Source organism: Ciconia boyciana, chromosome 8, assembly GCF_034638445.1.
Source record: "Ciconia boyciana chromosome 8, ASM3463844v1, whole genome shotgun sequence".
In the NCBI taxonomy this organism is placed as follows: domain Eukaryota; kingdom Metazoa; phylum Chordata; class Aves; order Ciconiiformes; family Ciconiidae; genus Ciconia; species Ciconia boyciana.
In genome coordinates this window covers 6,996,847-7,015,279 of record NC_132941.1, presented here as the reverse complement: position 1 = coordinate 7,015,279, position 18,433 = coordinate 6,996,847, and the positions used below count along the sequence as shown (strand labels likewise).

The following is an 18,433-nucleotide window of genomic DNA, read 5'->3' as shown; positions in this document are numbered from 1 at the left end:
CATTTTATGATCAGCTCAGATGGTGCTTTCCCTTGGAATTATTACTAGAAGAACAAGATTTTGAAAATAGCCAGGATTGATGAAGAATAATTAATATCCTTTCCTCTGCGTGCATGCCTGTACCCTCTTAATTGAGAACCTGCCAGATCTCTTAAGTTCAAGAACATCAGCATGTTAGGGGAAAAATTAGTTTTGACACCAAAAAGAGGAAGACAGGATGTAAAAGAGGTGGAAGGGAAACCTGAAGTGATAGGAGTTTTCAAGAATTCCAGATGGTCTCAGGCTGAAATCATAACAAATAATCACTTAATATCTGGGTAATTTGAAAAACAGATGACAAGGATGGTAGAAAACAGCTGTTCCAAGGACTCTAACCAGGTTATTTCTCAGAGCAGGAGAAAAAAATAGTCCTGTCAATGGAAAGGAAGATTTAACTCCTCATGTTCTTGTGAACCTGTGTTGCACTGTAACGGTACTTGCAGATTCAGAGGCCTCTGTTTTCCAATGCAAGGCCTGGTACACTCACTGCAAAGGTTTGGCTTTTTTCAGCAAACCAAAGCACCACTTTTTCACACATTTTCAACCCTTTCACTTGATGTTTAAGTAACATCTTACTATTTTCCCACTTTACCTTCCAAGCCCAGGCTTTAAAGTTTCTCACCATGTTCCTGGTAATCTGAGCTTAACCTTTCAACAACTTGAAGTCTCTTCATTTTTTAATGAACAACTGTTTCTGAAATCAGGAATTATTGTCACTAGAGCCACTTAGATATTTTTAACTTATAGCAATCCTTTACTAAAAGCCCAATTTATTTTTTATGGATAGTTTAAAAATGTTTTTCAGGGCACAAACTTGAATTTGCCCCAAAATGGGTTGCAACCAGAAGCTAATTCCGTAACACTCCTGCTTGTTGACTTCAGTACCACTAGCCCAGTTTGAATGAGAATGACAGAAAAGGCCTCTGTTCTTCTAAACTCCTTTAGCTTATTTACTTTCATCATATTAGACACTGGGCTGATGATGCACAAACTGCAATCACATTGCTCTTGGACTATTAAGATGTAGTTATAAATGTGTCCACTTCAACAGCTGCCCTACAAGCTACGCATGGTGAATATTTTCTAAAGAGCAATTGTTCTGTCTTACCTTACATGGACTTTTTCAAATGTGAGGCAGTAAATTTGGAGCAGCAGATGTGGCCAAATTCCTGAAAGATTCTCCTCACCCTTTTCCCTTTCCCTCCCAAAAAAGTTTGGATTGTGAATCCCCTCCGGGAACTAAGTACCTTTGGGATGGTTTGAGGATAAAGGCAGCTGAGAAAGCCATTGTCATGAGTGTGCTCTGACAAGTTTTAGTCCCTCTATTATTCTTTTTGCAAAGAAGAAAGGCGACAGCATCATCAGGGAAAGCTCTGTCTCTGCAGCTTAGCTCAGCTGGCAAAGGCTGTCAGACTAAATATAAGGACATTTCAACGTAGCTCTCTAGATAGAGCTTCTTTCTTTCTCTTAGAGAATGGTTAAACAAAGGTTCAATGAAATAAATCATAATAATCCTAAAAGAAATGGTTATAATTGCATTTCAGGACTGTGCTAGGAAGTAAGTGGATTAGTTACTGACTTCATTTTGGTTATTTTCTTGTTCCTCAGGACAAGGTGAATCCTACTTGTTTCCAGTCATCTCCCCCCACAGCCAGACCCCATTCCCCCTTTTTAATTATCACTGGAGCTCAAGGCAAGTGCAGGTTTCACATCGACAGCCACATCTCCCCATCTCCATTTCCTTCCATTTCTCTTAACCATGTAAGTTCACTTTACTGTATTTGGCTTCTCTTTACATCAGATCTATACTTTTCAACTTGTTTCATACTGTTTACTCATCAGCTCTCACGCCATAAAACTTCCTGGAGCAGGAGAAATTCAGAGGACGCTGGGGTGTCCTTTTGTGGTAGAGCATTCCTTGTTACCTGCCCTCCCCAGCCAGCCCTCCCCATTGCTGAACTTTAACGTCCTTACTCCTCAGGTCCGGAGTTTTGTTTCTGTTTTGCTTTGTTTGCACTACTTAAAATCATGAGCAATTCAATAAATTCTTTGGGAATTGAGTGAAAATTTGGTATAGGAGAGAACGGAATCACATCCTTTTATTGTTTAAAGTATAGCATTCCCAGTGGGTAAATATCCTGTAGTACCACTGTGGAAGAGCAAATGTATGAAAAACCACTTAGTACCAATAAGGATACTAATGTAGTTAAAACGTTAATCTTGCTGCAGCTGTTGTCAAACCTGTCACAGGGCTTAAGGTGGTTCCCTACAACTCCTCGGGAGAAAACAGCACGTGTGCTTTGTACGATCTTAAGAGGAAGAAACTGGATCCGGGGCATTTTTCATTTAGATATACAGAAAGACATGTGCTTCCTCCACAGGATTCTTGTAGCCTGCTCTCATCTGCACAGTATCTGTGAGAGCTTGGACAAACCCAGGGCTGGAGGCTAGAAAGAGCAGGTGGTAGGAGCTGCTGGGGATGCTAAGCTGTGGGATTTTATCAGGATGTTTGCAGAAAGTGGAAAAAAGTCCCATGAGAAGCAACAACCAGTTTCTTACAGGATGCTTGAATGTTGCTGGGAGCAACAACAGGTGTGTCCCGTTGAACCGCTACCTTCAATCCTTTGTGGGTTTGGTTGGGTTTTTTCCCCAGGATCCTTCTTTTGGGCTGATCCCCAGCAATCGATACCTTCCCCATCTTCATCTTTTGCAGCCCTCCCTGCTTGGTCTTTTAACATCAGTCTAACTTCCACCTCAGCTCCAATTAAAAATAATTTATAAAAGGAAGAAGAGGGAGGAAAGGCCAGTTTCTCAATTTCACAGTATCCAGAAAAAATAAAGAAGTTGCACCTAAGCAATGCCAGTAATTGAAAGCTCTCAGGATTTTTAGGAAAACCTCAAAATTTTGGGCCTGGCAGTAAGGAGAGGGCAACCCAGCTGGGTGCAGGAGCCAGAAGATGGTTGAAATCACAATCTCTGAATGCTGAGGAGGAAGAAGGACCCCTTTCTCTCTTATTGCCAAGGGTTTCTCCCAACAGAGGATGCTGTGTGTCTGAGGCAGGGAGTATGTGGTACACGGATATCGTAATTGTCTTTATGGAGTGAAATGGAAACCCGAGTTTTCCAGCTGGCCGACTGCCGTCTGGTGGCTGGGTGCCCTGGGCCAGTGGCAGGGCAGGGCTGTGTTTCCCAGCCGTTCTCAGAATATTCACTGTGATGTGAGCAGAGCTGGACACAGGCCAGAGCCCACCAAGATAGAGTCATGTCATCCCTTGGCAGAAGGTCAGATGGTTGGAGGTGGGAGGTGGACACGGTGGCGGGATCACGAGCAACCCTGTGCTGGAAGGAGCAGAGGGATTTGCAGCATGTTTTATGAAGGTTTCTGCTGTTTGCAGCTGTGGAGAGCTAAATGACTTTTGTGTGATGCCCTTGCAGCAGTGCAGGAAGGCACACTGAGGCAGTGGGGCACCCAGCAGGCATCCACATGCTGCTGCATCAGTGCTGGGACCTGTTGTCTTGGGATCCTCTCAGGGCTCCTGAGACCTGAGCTTAACAGCCTCTTCCAGGTGCAGAGCCAAGGAGCTCTGGGACCGCAGCCTGTGTGCATGTTCTGCCTCAACCCTTCCAGGCTACCAGTTTTCCTAGCCTTGCACCTCTGTGCTAAACTCTTCCTTCATGGAGGAAAGAGTTCAGCTTGGGCTGGGGGAGACTGTAAAGGGCTCCTGTGGGCAAGGCAGGGCACTGTGGTGTAGATGCAACTTCTGTAAACAATCTCTCTTGATAAATAACGTAGGCTCTGTGACAGATGTGTGGTTTCCAGCTATGATCATCAAGCACGCTGTGCCCTAAAAGCTCCATTCAGCTCCTCGTATCAGTGTACAGATTGCTGATTTACTTGTGTCCCTCTGCTCCAAGCTCCAGAACCTCAAATCCTGCCATAGAGGTGCCCCCACTACTGACCACGGGCAGCATCTGAAGTGGCTGATAGATTCAAATTCCCTGCTGTCTCTTGGCAGACATGGCTTTTCACCAAAGCTGCACATGCCTTTTAGCTGGGAACAGAAAGCCAGCATTTCAGCATGGGAAAACTAACCAGTATGTTTTCCTTCTGAATAGAAAACTATTTCACTGGGAATGAGGGGTGAGGTTGTGACATTGCAAGCATTCAGGTTAGTGTGCCCTTAATGGAGACCTTCCTTCAGCTGGAGGTCACTGTTATGAGCTGGGACATTGCAAATGAGTGTCATCTGAAATTAAACAGCTGAAGCTTCCAGTTGTACCCAAGAAATGTCAGTTGTTCCTCTGAGGCAGCTGAAGTCAGATGTTCAGAGCAATTCCTGTCATCATCTTAATTACAGTCTGAGCTTGGTGTTGGTCATTGATGTAGGGTCAGATGGGCACAGCAGACTTCTGCAAGCATGAGCTGAAACACTGCAGTTGATTGTCATCTTGTCGCTGTGCTGGGAGCCTTCGCTGTAGCGTACTGTTTCTTTATTTACACAAAGTCTTGGCCAGATGCCTGGCACCATGCCGGCAGACTGGTCCTATTTCTATTTGTTGATAGATCTTTCTTACACCTGATACCTTGATTAACGTACATTGATTTCTCCTGTTTCTGCTGGGTGGAAAGGGTACTCTTAACAGCAGCCTAGGAACAGGTTTCTCTAGGAGAGGTTACTACATTGCATTTAAAACCCTCAGTGTGTACAGCTATGAACCAGTGCTAAGCACAACATATATTTTCAGGACTTGCTTTTCCCTGCCACTTAGTGGCTTTAAATGGCAAAATATTTTTGCAAAGACAAATTGCTTTTCAGGTACCGTGCTGAGCTTCTGGAAAGGCTCCAAATGCACAGAGGGATTCAGAATGACTCCCTGAAACCCCATCAACAAGGCTAGATGACCCCAAGCACTTATTTTCCACGTATGAAAATTAGAGGAGTGTGAAATATTGACAACAAATTGCAGCACTGTTTCAGTTTCAAGGCAGTCACGCTGCTGAAAGGCTCAGAGGGCTGGTTCACAACAACACAGCTCTCCTAGGACTAGACCCTGACTACTTTTTGTTTTAAATGCAGCAAAATTGAGACAATTTTTCAATATGCATGGGCCGTTTCTGAGTAGGAAACAGCTAAAGTAGGACCATTCCCCAGCAAATATGATCTGTGCTAATATGATTAACTTTTGAATAAATCTGTGATGCTGCCTCAGGACAAGCCATTAGATTATCAGACTGAAGAAAAATACCTTATGTTACAGCGTGCCTGGAGACACACCTTTGCCCCTGGCTTCTTTTGCTCAGCTACAATCTCCAGTGCCTTCAGTTTGTGAAGATGCAAGGGGTGTCTGCAGTGGCACAATCTCCCCTCTTTCCCTGGCAATAGAAAACCTGTATTTGCTCTCTGGTTTCTCATACTGGGACAATGTGGTGACCCTCTGGATGCTGGATATTCCCCACTGGGAAGAATAGCAGAGACCTCTGCTTCTTTCTGCAGCACTCTGTCCCTTTCCCTCCCCTCTTCTCCCACCACTTACCTGTCTTTAACTTCCCTCGGTTCACAGTAGAGGGGTGCTTTGAGCTTTGGGTTTTTAACCCTTTTCTCCCCAGAAGTGGTAGGGAATCTAATTCACTACATGTGGGTTCGGCATGCATGTTATTTATTAGAATCAGCAGCTCTATAAGGTTAGGCAAGAAGTTGGTTTTCAAGGCCCTGGGTGGCTCTAAACATTATTAAACGTGGTCATTAGAACATGCTTTTCCAACCATTGAATGGCTGTGAACATTAAATATTTTGTTTTAATAAGTGCTTGCTTTTTCAGCTGCTGAGTGGCCTTAATCTTTTTTTTTTCCTCATTAAAAAATGTTGTTTTTCCAGCTCATGAGCCACTGAAAATACTGTTCTGTTTTTTTCTCTTCCTTTTTTTTTTTTTCCTTTTTTAAATTCACTGATCAGTTTATTTTGATTTAAAAAAGGAGTGAGAATTTTGGAGCCTTTGGCTAAAATAACTTGTTTTCAGCTACCAGGACAAGTATAGGGCAAGGCTTAGGATAACATAAAATCAAACCTTGCTTGTGTGAACAAGTTCCTCTGAGATAAGAACATGCAAACTATCCAAACATCAGCAGATTGTCTTCTCTGTGTGCTCTGAAAGGACTGATGAATCACACTGCTGTATGCCAGTTTTCCCACCTGCCAGTCAAGCATGTCCTACTGTGTCATCTGTATAGATTCACAGGGCAAGATATGAAGCAATCCTAGGGTCAGAGGTGAAGCAAGTGTGTTTTGGATTCAGAATGAAGATGAGAAGTTTGACTTAAATTTCATTTCCTGTATTTGTTCTATAAGGGAGACCATGTTACGTAAGAAGAAAGGTAATTAGGAAGAAAGGTCTTTTGCTAAAGCATTACACTGGAAAGAGCTGCTTCTGCTGTGGGCTCACTGTATGGCCAAGAGAAAGTAATTTGTGCCATGGTTCTGTTGCCTAATTGTAGTCTTCACAAACTACTTGGGATGCTCACTATGCCCCACCTGACCTCCAGCTGTACTTCCAGGAGGGAAGAGGTCTCCTGTAGGTCCAACATCATATCTGCTAGTACCATGAGGCCTTGAGTATTACATCTCAAGTGACATTAACTGTCTCTGTTTAGGCAAATGGATTGCGATCTTAGTCTTTCTCTCTAGTTTTCCTATAATACTAAATCACAGGAATCTGCTGGAGACAGAGGCTGCCCCTTGCAATGGGTGCTACCATTCCTGCTCCCAAAGGTCCCTCATTTTTGTGGTCGCTCTGATGGAGGAGGAGACATTGACAGCACGGAAGCCAGTTGACAAGAAGTGGCCAGCATCTTGCTCAGCTGGGGAGCTCTCCTTAGGGAGTCCAAAAGCGGCAGCTTCCCCCCTGTGGCTGGGGCATTTGGCTTTCTGCAGCTTCTAAATCACCCACTTGGAATGCACTGTGCATCAGCCTGGAAGGGAGTCAAACCGTTTTATGAAAGCTGCAATTAGTGGCTTCCCACAAATAGCATCTAGCACTGACAAGTGGCTGCTCTGTAATGCTGTTTATGGGCTTGTTTCAGGTAATGGAATTTCATTGCCTTTCAGGTGCTCTCGCCACAGGAAGCACATATATTTTTTCAGCTCTGTGATTTTTTCCACTAAATTGCACAAATCATTATATTTGGGCAAGTGCATTGGAAACATTTTACTCTGCATTTATTTTGCAGCTCGAGTCCTTCATGAAAGGAAGAATAAATATGTTCTTCTAGGCAAACAACTGAGGTGAGAAAGCAGAGAGAGAGCAGAGATGGTGGGGAAACAAAACCTGGTCTTCACATATAATAAATCAGTGTATCTGCACTGACTTAGTGTACCTGTGCTGATTGGTATCGGCTGATGAGTGGATCCAAAATTTCCCCCCTTCTCCATCCCCAGCTGTGGCAGTTCCTAGCAGCCACTACCTGAACCCATGTCTGGGTCTCCTGGACATGTGTGTGGCTTCCTTGGGAAACCAGACTGGGAAGTGAGGTGGACGAGTTTCCTGACCCTTCTCCTGCATAGTTGTATGCAATTGCTATCTTTGTAGGAATGGAGCAAATCAAACTGTGAGTTCAAATGATCTCTTTAACTGTAGTGGATGATTATGTTGTGCTGAATGCGGGAAGAGAATGCAAGAGCAAGTCACATTGGTTCTGGTTGGCTCGTGTAGTGTAAGAGTTTACCAGGGATGATACATGGCATCCAGCAATCGACAGGACCTCCCCGTGTGGTCCAGGCTTAGCAGAGTCCTGCTGGGCTGGCTGCACTGGCATTTGATAGGGAAAAGTATCCCACATGAATAGCAGTGAAAAGAAAGCCTGTGAGATGAGATCACTTACACTGGGCCTGTTAGGTCACGGTTAGGCATAAAGAGCATTTGTGAGGAAAGCTGAGCACCAAACTGCATAGCATCCTCTTTTGTTCACAAGTCTTGCTGAAATCATAAGCCTCAAAGGGAAAAGAAGGCCGTGAACCCAAGAAACAGGTGAATCAAAGGCAAAGTAGTTGCTCCGAGGGGGGGAACTTGAAATCAAGGTTGCAGAAAACCAGGGCTCCTAATAGGATAATGCAGGTAATACTATCACACAGCACTAAAACAATACAGAACTAATTAGCTCAAATATTTGCTGACAATGTGGGTTTTGAGGAGAGGGGGGCATGGGCTTTCATAAAACTTAATTAACTCATAGAGTAAATCAGTTTCATTCATTGCCACAACAGAGCCAATCAAGATAGGCTTACTGTTTGCTCATTTGGAAAATGATTAGGATTCCCATTTAGACTTAATTACAGTGCAAAGGTTGACAATTATCATCTTTGTGGAAGCACTGGATGCCACAATATCTCAGTTGAACATGTGCCTATAATTATAGACATCATTTTCTTAGCAGAAAATGTAACCCACTTATTACCTGGATTTCATGTCTGTAATTAGAGATAGTAGAAATAAAAAAATTAAGGGGGCTGGTGCTGAATTACTTTGGATCTTTCCATAGTAAATTACTTTGTGCAACTGTTTGTCACAAATTAAAACCTCGGTTTGTACTTTGTACTCCTCATGGAAGGAAATTTGTGGACATACAGAGGAATCAAACTAGCCACATGGGTCGTATTTTGACACCACTAAGAACACCACTCTCTCAGATTGGTTTGGTTCATAAACCCTTCCTTATACCTCCCTGAAGTTTCTCCTATTACACAGGCATGTACTTATCACCCAAGTCATTGCAAAAGCAAGCTGGTGAGAGAAACTTGGTCAGTCAGTTCGGAAAATCGCAGCTTGATCTGAACCAGAACTGAATAAACTTAGCCTGCTGACCAAAAATAAGCCACATTAATATTAAAGTTTGCAAGAAGTGCTTGACTACAATCATGTTTAGTATTGCAAAACACAAATGATAAGAAGGTTGAGATGCCTCCCATTTACCAGCCTAGATCCCTCCAGGAGACTGTTTCAACTCATTGCATCCAGGGGCTGCACCGCAGCTCAGATAAGAGAAAAAGAAAGTTCAAAGCGTTTTACAGGTATTAGTTACAGATAAGGCAGGAGGTAAGATGAGGATGTAAGAAACCCAAGCTTGCTTCAGTTAGATTTGTCACTGTCCATGGGCCTCTGTTTATCCCATGGGCACGCAAAGAAGCTGTGGGAGAGTGCCCTTTGCAGGGAGCAGCATTGGATCAGCACAATGCCGAGCACTAAACAGGCATCACATTTAACAACAAAGTTGAATTAGCTCCTTCCCTTAGTTTCAGTTGCATTTATTTCCAAGTCAGGGTGAGTGAGGTGGAAGAATGCAGGACTCCAGCCTTCTTGTATTTGTTTCACACAGGACGCGTCTGATCTTAGACTAACACCTGAACCACCTGGGGGAAATGGTGCGAGCGACTTTGGGAGCAGGGTGTGACCTTTCCTCGAGCAGCATTTTGACTAGCTACCAACTGAAATGTTGAGTTTGCCTCAGATACAGATAATTTGCAAGGAGTAGAAGGAATTATTTTCCACGATCAGTGAAGAAATACAGCATTCAATATTTCTTCCTACCTTTGCCCCGTTTCTTTTGAAAAACACCATTTGCCTCCTCATCAGCAAACAGTGTCAGGAGGACTTCAGGGAGTGCATTTTTGTAGCTGATTCCTGTGGAAAGGCAGCTGGGAGTCTGGAGGCAAAAAGGCATTTTTGTTGGTTCTCCAGAAACATTAACTTGTGTTTTTATTCAGGTTTTTTCACAGGTGTAGATAAAAGGGAAGAAAACAAGGTTTTGAGCATTGGCTGTGTCCTTTTGAAAGTTTACTGGTCAGATGCTTTTAATATTGCCTGAACGCTAAGCATTTTGCAAGGAGAATAAAAACAGTGATGGAAGTAATAAAACATGAAAAATAAGTCCTTACATTGTTTGAGGTGCTTATAACGCTGAAGGCCTTTGCTTTTATTTGGTTTCTTATATCTCATTCACTGGAGCTTTATGTAGCCGTGGAGCTTGCATGGTATTATTGTGTTGCTTTGGAAAAGCTGAGAGGGTGGATTTTTTGATGCCTTGGCTCCCAGATGCCTGGCAGCAAGAAGCTCCTTCAGATGTCGGCAGAGAATCCCACTCATCTCCAGGCTTAAGAGCAAGCTGGAACTCCGCAATGCCAGACACTGCCTGGTGTGACAGCAGGAGAACTTCCACATGCCTTTGCAGATGGGAGCTAAGTGCTGGAGCGTCTTGATCACTCCAGACAAGTCAGAACAGGGCAGCCGTGCCCCTGCCACAGCTTTCAGTGCAGGATGAATGAGCTTTCTTTTGAACTGCTGAACTACAAATTCCCCTCCTGGCCAAACCACCATGGTGGGTGGGACGAGGGGAAGAAGAAAGAGCTGCTCAGCGAATAAAATACCGGTAGGTGTGCGTGCGTGGGTGGTGGGAGCAGATGACTTGCCAAACCCACTTGGATTCACTCCACCGAGCTGAGCGCAGTTGGGACACCTGGCAGGGTTTGATTGCCTGCTACCTGGAAAAGCTCATTTGGAATGCCTGGTATCTCCAACCAACCCACAAATTAAGTGATTAGTTGCAATGATTGGAGGTTCAATGAAATACACAGCACTGAGAAGTATTCTAGCTTGTTTTAAAAGTAAGGGTAATAGTTTAAAATTTAAAAAAAAAGAGAGCCCAAGGAGAGAGGAATCCTCCTAAGAGGAAGACGAAGGAGGAAATGAATGGAGCGGGAATTTGTTAGCAACCACCAGTTCAGGTCTATTCACCGATTTCGTGCAGAACTAGCTGTGCCGCTTCAGTGTTTATTTATCCACTACCAGAGTCTCAGGTATGAAAACAGACACAGAAACTTATTGGCACGCAGGCATTCATTGTCTGGCAGGAGAGGCATGTGAAATCCCAGGCAGGGGCTGCAGTGCTGTACATAGCTCCTGCCTTTGGAGTGAACAAAATCAAAATCCTACAGATGGGTATTTAAAGGTTCAAAAGCGAACACTGTGGTTACACGTCACTGGCCTTGGGAAGATGGGCAAAAAGATTCAGGAGCAAACACACACATGCTGAAAACAACCTCCTGCGAGCTTCATAGGGCTACATTTTATATCAAACTACTTCAGCATCAGAAATCTTGGGTTGCATTTGCTTTCCTCCCTCAACCACCTTCAATATAATCTTTTTTTTTCAGAAGACAATGACCGAATTGTGTATTTCTGTCCCAACCAGAAGCAGTTTGAACACCCCTGTTGTTTTAACATTTCTGAATCAGTTTTATAAACGGAAGAAGTTACGGCTAGTCAATGTGAGTTTTGAAAAGTACACTGATTTTCATATCCTTATCTAAATTCAGCCTGTGTATGTTAAGTGATTACTCTGCTTTTAACTTCTGGAGATGCTGCCAGCCTTATAGTCATCAGCCTTGCAGAGGTAAACACCACGAGAAGTCAAGAAAAGCCCATTTCTTGTTACAAAGGTTTCTGGAGGTTAAGCCTGGAACAGAATATAAGTGCAGTTTTAAGTTGCATGCATAAGTATCTGAGACAGCTGTAGTGTTACACAGATATATAAGCAAATTGTTAGTTTATTATTGCCATCACTCTGAGCATAAAACTGAGCAGAGAGGGACTTTTTTCTGCCTTTGCTCTTTACTGCGGGTATTTTATACCAGAATTATTAGCTGCGGTATTCAAAGATGAGAGTGACTTAAGTGTGGTGGTTGTGAAAAACTCTTGCATGGAAGCACAGATTTGGTGACTAATAGAGTAGGCCTTGGATGCACACACCTCTGAGATGTATTGGTGTTTGCATTAAGTGAGGATGAGAAGCAATGACTGAGCTCATGCTAAGCCCCTCTGCAGGATGACTAAAAGTGTTTTTGAGAGAGCTCCAGGTATAGCTTATGCAAAAAATTAATCCAAGAACTCAAATTCAAGCAATCTACTTTTGATACAGAGTGCATAATATTAGTGAGCTGGTGAGACAGAAAATTAAAGGTGAAGTGGCCCAGATCACCTTGGCTTTGGCATTTGGGGCTTTTGAGTGCCTTACTTTGAAAAGAAGGTACAGAAATAAGTGCCTTCTGAATACGTTATTAACTGAAGAGTATTTGAAGGGGAGAGAAGCTTGTCGTATGTCAGAAATATCCTTGGGAACCAGTGCTAGATGTCATGTGAAGTGAATCTGGCAGAAATGATGGGGAGCAGAAAAGAACTGCTAAGCAGGTTTGTTGTGGCTTAACACGTCTCCTGCAGGAGGAAACCTTCTGTGCTGGGCAAATGGGAACCTGCAGAGGGCTGCAGGAAGAGGCAGAGCCAGCTGTGCGTAGGAACACCTTGTCCAAGCATATGATCCAAAGAACATGGTAAGTGGGTCCAGCTCTGTCTCCAGCACAGCTCAGTACTGTGCACTGCGTGTGCGTCGAGGTATTGCTTGCTCTTGGCTACGCTCAGGCTGTGACAATCAATAACTTCTCTCCAAGACCTTGAAACTTTCCCTGAAGGAAACCCTGGAGGTGACCACTCCAAGTAACACCTGGTTTGCAAGCAGATATCTTCTTGTAGGGGAAAAATGAATGTCTAATTTGTTCAGCAAGGAAGCATGTTTTAAACTCAGTGTAATCTGACTCCCTGGATCAGGAGAGATAGTGCATGGCTTTTGAGACAGAAATATATCCTGTTCTTGAAGTGGTTGGGAGAAAGCAGCAATCTGTGTGGGAAAGCTGGAGAAATGGCGGGAGGGAAAAGAAAAATTACATGCATTAGTGGTTTATGCCTTCCAGACATTTACAAACTCTGGGTAATGCGACTCAGAGGGAATTTTAGTCATTCCAAGGAGGCTGCATGATTTAAGAGGGCATAAGGGCTGCAGTTTGCTCTATGGTTTAACCCACAAATAAAACTTCCATCATCCAGTTGAATATCTGGAAGGAATTTGGGGTTGCATTTTTAGGAGCACAGACATTAATAAAGTGTTGCTTTATTGCTTTGGTGACCTATCACCTCAGTATTGTCTGGCCCTGTGCTGCTCATGGTATGGAGAGGTTAATGTGTAAAACATACCACAGCTTCAACAGGTTTGGGGAAAACAAAGACAGTCTTGCGGTCGTTGCACTTCTGATTTTTTTACATGTGACATTGCTCTTTCTTTCTGTTGCATGCTTTAAAGACCACCTGCCTGATCCATTCTCCCTTGCTAGCCTACTCTCTGCCTTCCAGAAAGAGTCAAAGCCAAGACAACGTGCAGCTGAAGGTCCAGTGGCCATCATCAGCCCATGATCTAATTAAATTAAAACTCTGACTGTTACATGTCCCTTTAATAGTCTCCTACCCATTTCATTTAGGGATATCTTCCAGTCCTTTTTCTAAACAGCTGATATATTAGTAGAGCATTCCTTATTGCATTCCACTTGCAGAGGCTACTTTATTTTGTTTAATACATATTGTTATCCCAAGGTTGGGATAAGTTCTCTTAGCACTTTTCTTAATAACGTGTACTTCATGTAGCATTTTCTCTTTTCCTTTCCATTCCGTTCCCTCCTTATATTTTCCATATTTTCCACATTCCAAAATATTTTTCTGCCTTGGTTTTTGACGTGTAAAGATAAGACATATATCAGTATCAAAAAAAATCCCCCAGTCTGTTTTGTGATGAACAACAGATGGGAATGACAGCAGTGAAAAAAACCATCAAGCATTCTCCTTCTTCTATCTTGAAGGACATTTAAATAATGGAGGAAAAATATTTGGAACTGGGATGAGAACTTCAGTCTACTGAGGGTTTAATTTTTATCCTTATTTTATTAGGAAGGGGAAACAGAGGCAGAAGAACTTGTCCGAATGAGTCAGTCATTCAGCCTAAACAGATGTACTGGCATGATTCTGGCATCTTTCAGAAATACCGAGACTCATTTTGATTGTGACATACTTGCTGAAGCGCATTATCAGGGAGCCTCAAAGGGGTTTCATTTCAGAGCTAGCGGTCTGAGGCTGTTCTGATGTGAAGGAAAAGTAGATAATACCTCTTATTTCAATCAGACCATGAGCAAGGACTCAGAACAATCAAATTCAGCTCCTTTGCCCTCTATGCCACACTTCACATCTCCAAACAGCACTAGGAGAGAGTTTGAGGCAATGGAAACTGGAGCAAACTTGCAGTGTTGCAGCCGTGAGTAGGATTGAGAGTAACTGGACTTAGACTCACAGGCAAATTTCAACAGCTCTTTCTGATCCATCTACTGGGGGAATATCATCAGGATAATTTCATTCCTGTCACTTCAGGTGTAAAGTGATTTTAGGGATGACGGAAGTCTCCAAAGTGATGTACTATTGGTTTGCTTCCTTCCTTCTGCCCCTCTCAGGACAGCTAACGAGCAATTGGCTTGCTGTTCAGGTTGTAATTTGATTCATGATTAAAGTCTTCCCTCTCCCATGTGCTCTCACTGTCCTCAGTGCTCTTTCCAAAGGAAAGCTAACACAGATAACTGGAGTCAATTCCTGACCCTGCATTGCCAAGGAATAATGTGGAGTTGCAGTGTCAGGTATTGAGGGTAATTAAGCGGCTGATCACAGCTCCATTTGCAATACAGAAACTTCAGAAAGCCAGAGCAAAATGTATTCTGCATGGTACCAAAAGGCAACATAAAACTTCAAAATACATCAGAAGCTGCTTAACCAAGGCAGCAGAGAAATCAGTATAGGCTGCTAAATTAACTTCAGAAGCAGAGTGAGTGTTGGGTTGATGCCCCATAGTCATCTGCAGCTGTCTTGGAAGAAGAACTGTCATCTTCATGCTGGTTCAGGTGTGCTGCATGGTGCTGCACTCCTCCTGGGGAATGCAGTGTCAAATGTGCTGCCTTAGGAGCGCTCTGAAAAGGCTTGCAGACCCTCCTTAGATAGGAGTCAGAGTCTGAATATGTTTTATATCCTAGCAAGATCACACAGGAGAGACTATGTGCTGCTGTTATGAATAAAAAATAAGATATACCAAGAGTAGTCTAAAAGACTCATTTTAGCCAGTTGTTGTGATTTTCTTATGGGTAAGGTTGCCGTTGTTATTTGAACAATTTGAAAATCAGCTTTTTTAATAACTTTGTTTAAAGGAGGGGGTGGAGGAATCTAAATTGCAGGTATTTTCATTGTGACCATTTTCAGAAAAATGCCTTGCAAACATATTTCTATAAAGAGCACGCAGGGCTTAGGATGCTCGACAGTAGCCAAAGCAAGCAGCAAAACATGTGAATGCCTCCAGACTGCTTCCAGGGTTTTGTTCCACTGCCAAAAGCTGAGACGTAGACTCCCAGCATGAGGCAGCAAACTTCTCTGGTTTTATGTGCTCACACATGAGGTGGATTTAACATAAGAGACTGTTATGCTCCCCCTGCTTCTCCCCTTCTATTTCTCCCTCAAGATCTTGGTTTAACAACTAAGAGAATAATATGGAAGTAATTGCAGATCTAGTGATACTGAAGGGAGATGAAACAACTTCGTTGGTCACAGCACATATTTATCAAAACATCTGTGCGTGTGAACCCTTTGGAAAGACCAGTTTCGGTGTGTTTAATCAGGTTGCTTCCATCTTGTGCCTGTGGATGGCCGGGTATTGGGAGACGTCTTAGATAGTGTATGTGCTTCCTAGGGCAGTTCAGAATATAGGATCAAGATGCCAGGAGGACATATGGTTTCTGCTCAGGAGGAGCGGGATAGGTACAGGTGCTTTCCTTCGTGTACCTTTCTGCCACTCAAGGAACTTGGGATGAGCTCTGCATCTGACTGGTGGGGCATCATGCCCTAAGAAGCAGATGAATCCCATCACCACAGGGCAACCTTTCTTAACCTCCCTTTCAACTTGCCTGTTCCCTGAGATCCTCCTCAGCTAATGGGAGTTAATTGTCTCCAGGGTAAGGAAATCAGCTATAACTCCTGGCTGCAAGGGTTTAGCCTCTTAGATATCATCATTGGCATTGGGAGCCTGACAGCATTTAAAGGTAGTTGGTCACTGTTTGGTGAATATAAACCTCTGAAGGCAACAGTTACAGTTTGCTGCTATTCTATTATCCTGGAGGAGATGAACTGCTGGGGACTGCTGCATTTGCATCTTGAGCCCTTTTGCAGCCCTTAGCATAGCTCTGACCTTCATGGACACTTTGAGGAACACTGTTGTGAAGCAACTGTGAGGGCTCCCCCTACCAAATCCTGGTTCCCAATTCATGCAAGGGCTGGAGATATGGGCCTGGAGTCTACGGAGCGTGTTTTTAGGATGACCCTTGAGAAGTCTGCCCAGTATGTATGAGGTATGTGTGCCTGTTGGCAAACATAAAATCCCCAGATCTATATGGGTGGAAGTAGATCCTGTCAGAGAGAAACTTTGATCACTCATGTAATTTTCTCATATGCAGATGTCAACTTTCATAAAGCCTATGGGTTCAGTTTCAGATTAACATGAAAGTTTTACCCCTGTTTATTTTGTATCACTTAAGAAAGGTTGACTGGATCCTTAAAAGGTTGTCAGCTCTGATTAAATTAACCTTTAGGAATCATCTGGTAGAACCCTGGCATGAACCTGTATTTGGAAATCTTCATTTGAACTGTTGTCTTGCTCCAGTTTTGCTTATACATTAAAACAAGCAGACAGTAACGCTCTGTCATCTGCTGTCCTTTGGTTACATGGGTCATAAGAGATATTATTAGGTGGTGAAGTCATTTCTGAGGGATTGTTTGGAGAATGGCTTCTGTGGGTCTCTTGTCTATGCGGGAGTGGGAGCAAGTTATGAAAGCAGGGGGATGGCAAGAGGTTTGAGCTGACCAGGGCCGGGGAGCTTGGGTGGGGACATGAGGACCTTGGGGTGGAGAGGGGAGAGGGTGGCTGCTCTCATGGCATGCTGCAGCCAGCCGAGGGGCATGGGCCAGAAGGAGGGGAAAGCAGCGTAGAGATGCCAGTCACAAAGGACAAAGATGAGACCTGGCTGATGTGTAGCCTTGAGAGCCGGAGGAAGCTCTGCTTTCTGCTCTCCAGAGCTAGCTAGCTTTGCCAGTAAATCAGATGAGATTTCAGTTTTCCATAAAAGCCAGACTAAGGTCATGTGGCCACTTTGAAAACTTTCCAAATGGACCAACAACTGCAACTCCTGTAAAACACAGATTATTCCTCACCCCCCCCCCCCATCCCATGTAATTCTCTGCTGCATCAGGAAAAATATCAACAAGCAAGTTATCTGTTATGTCAGATTTCCTCATGCCTGATATTTTAGCCAGTTCTTGCCTTTGACTGCTCAGTTTGTTGGGCAGAGCTTTTTAGAGTTTGGGCAAACAGGCAGAGTTTAGTCACCTTTTCTTTGGAACTATATCAGTGAGTCCTAAGCCTCTTACCCAAATCACCTCCAGTCTCTCCCTCCTTTTTCTGCTTCTGAACAAAGGGCCACAGATAGAGATCACAATCCAGCGCTAGGAAAAGCCGTCTTCCTAACATGTTCATGCATGTAGAATATTTCCCAGAAGCAAATGCATTTTGCTAATCTCAAGACTTTGCTTTGTGCATTGAGATCAGACCTTGAGCAATAGAAATTCACTGCCAGACTTTCCCTCTTCTGTGTACAAATTCTGCATATCAAAGGTATAGGAGACAGGATTCATCTGTATAAAACCGATTTATTAGAACTTGTGAAACCAGGTTTATTCACATGGCACAGCAGGTAAGCAGCAGGGTTTAACTGTAGGATGGCATCACTGAAGGGCATTTCACTTGCTTAATGTCTACACAGAGTCAGAAATGGGGAGAAACATCTTGAGTAACCAATGACAAAGTGGGGGTGCAGTGATTTCTGCCAGATATTTCAGGCATCAAACAACTCCTTGGTTCTGTCTGATCAGCTTTGAAAGTTACTATTTCAGATTAAAAATTTTCAGGTACTCAAAGCTTATGTTTTTAAAAGATCTATTATATTAGCACTCAGAGCTATTCTGTCCTGCCACCATTGAAACAACCCTTCTGTTTTCATGTTGCACCTGTATTTTCCATGTAGTAATCAAAGGATAACTCAGTCTCTCTGTCGTTATCTCCGTCTGAGAACTGAGATAACTCAGTTCTCTGTCGCTGCACGGTGTCATTGGTCTGACAGCTCTGGCATGTCTGATTCTGCCATGCTGGTATTTTCCCACCGAGAGCTGAGCTGGCACCAGCACCCATCTTTTTAATAATCCCAGAGAGCCTTCAAACAGGAGGAAACCCCTGGATGGGGCCGTGCTCTGGGGGTGACTCTGCAGTATCAGCAGAGGCAGACCTCTCTGCACTGATGTTAAACCAAGCGCCCGGTTGTCCTTCTGAGCTGCCAAGTTGTCACTGGTAGCTCAAAGAGCCCTTAGCTCCCCTTTAAACTGATGGAAATCA

At 43.5% G+C, this 18,433-nt stretch overlaps 1 long non-coding RNA gene across 2 annotated transcripts in view; it reads left to right on the top strand.

The window, feature by feature from the left end:
* Window positions 1-18,433, top strand: part of LOC140655764 (uncharacterized) — a 172,128-nt gene that overhangs the window by 152,365 nt on the left and 1,330 nt on the right. The gene's annotated exons all lie outside the window — the stretch shown is intronic.